This window comes from Rhinopithecus bieti, unplaced genomic scaffold (assembly GCF_001698545.2).
Source record: "Rhinopithecus bieti isolate Rb0 unplaced genomic scaffold, ASM169854v2 scaffold_947, whole genome shotgun sequence".
NCBI classification, from domain to species: domain Eukaryota; kingdom Metazoa; phylum Chordata; class Mammalia; order Primates; family Cercopithecidae; genus Rhinopithecus; species Rhinopithecus bieti.
This window is the reverse complement of record NW_016803664.1, coordinates 693487-695324: the sequence shown is the minus strand read 5'-3', so window position 1 is coordinate 695324 and position 1838 is coordinate 693487. Positions and strand designations below refer to the sequence as shown.

General features: G+C 43.4%; 1 protein-coding gene across 7 annotated transcripts in view; it reads left to right on the top strand.

The window, feature by feature from the left end:
* The window catches only part of FAM81A (family with sequence similarity 81 member A), a 166848-nt gene that overhangs the window by 149858 nt on the left and 15152 nt on the right, over nucleotides 1-1838 (top strand). The window lies entirely within an intron of this gene.

Sequence of the window (1838 nt, the reverse complement as noted above, 5' to 3'; positions counted from 1 at the left end):
CCTCGTGATCCGCCCGTCTCGGCCTCCCAAAGTGCTGGGATTACAGGCTTGAGCCACCGCGCCCGGCCCATGATGAATATTTTGGCAGTGCTACTGGTCTTGATTTTCAATGGGTACATAAGGAAGAAAATGGAGGTGGGAAGATGAGGTAGACTCATAAATGAATTTATCAAATTAGACTGAATCTTAATGCCATTGACTAGAATGTGGCTTACTAAATGTTTTCTGAAGTTGCATCCGAAGACGTTAGATGTGATATTTATAAGCAAGGTTTCTTTTCCAGATTTCTCAGCTTTTGAACAGAGTGGACTTGTCAATATCAGAGCAGAGCACCAAACTGAAGATGTCCCACAGAGACAGTAACCACCAGCTTCAGCTTTTGGACACGAAGTAAGCAATCAATTTATTTAAAAAAAAAAAAACAACTTAAAGTTCTGTATGAGTTTATGCAATACTACAATTTTTTTTTCCTCTTGGTTTTATTTATTGCACAAATTGAAAACAATAATGGAAGTTAAAAGAAAAGTTTCCATGTAGCTTGTTGCCACTTTTCCTTCATCATTATTGTTTTTTATGTTTGGATAATTATCCACCTATTCATTCAACAAGTATGTATTGAGTATTCATTGGCCTAGGGGCTGAGGATCTGGTAATGAACACAAACCAGACTCTGTTCTTATCCTTATGGAGTTTAGTCTAGGGAGCTGGTGACTGTTCATCAATGATGTATAAATGAGCATCTACTATATGATTACTAATGGTGGTAAGTGCGTTGAAGGTTTGGTTCATGGTTGTGGTAGGCTGAATAATTGTCCTCTAAATATCTTCATGTCCTAATCCCTGGAAGTTGTGAATACATTACCTCATACGGCAAAAGGGGACTTTGCAGATATGATTAAGTTACGGATTTTAAAATGGGTTTTATCTGATAAGCCTGATGTGATCACTAGAGTCCTTATAAGAGGGAGGCAATAGGAGTGAAGAGAGAAGGCCATGCGATAATGGAAGCGAGACTGGAGTGATGCACTTTGAGGACAGGGCAAAGGGTTCCAAGCCGAGCAACACAGGAGGCCACTAGAAGCTGCAAAAGGCAAGGAAACAAATCTCCCCTCAGAGCCTCCAGAAGAACCCGCCCTACAGACACCTGACTTTGTGCCAGTGAAACCTATTTTAGCCTTTTGGTTCCAGAACTGCAAGAGAATACATCTGTATTGTTTTCTGGCACCAGGTTTGTGGTCATTAGTTAGAGCAGCCACAGGAAACTAATTCAGCGGGGCTGTGAGAATGAGTGAGAGGCCTGGTTGTGGGGCCTTCCTGAGGAAGGGATGCTGGAGGTGAGAGCTGGAGAGTGAATGGAGCTTTGCTTTGTAAAGAGTAGGATGAGAATATACAAGGTTGCACAGCTTGTCGTGGGAGGAATGTGGCTTGCAAGAAACTGAAAGATGACGAGGGTGACTGGAATAGGGAGTGAGGGTGAAGCATTGGGGCATGAGGCTGCAGGGGAGGCAGGCCAGCTCACAGGGGTTTTTTGTGACGCAATAGACACAAATAGAAGAAGATAGAGTGAGAAGGCCCAACCTATGCCTAATCAGAATCCTATGAGAGATAATAGAGGGAATAGGGGAGAAGCAGTATCAAAAGAGAGAATGGCAGACAAACACACGGAATTGATGAAAGAAATCGCAAACTTAGGAAACCAAATACAGGCCGGGCGCGGTGGCTCAAGCCTGTAATCCCAGCACTTTGGGAGGCCGAGACGGGCGGATCACGAGGTCAGGAGATCGAGACCATCCTGGCTAACACGGTGAAACCCCGTCTCTACTAAAAAATACAAAAAA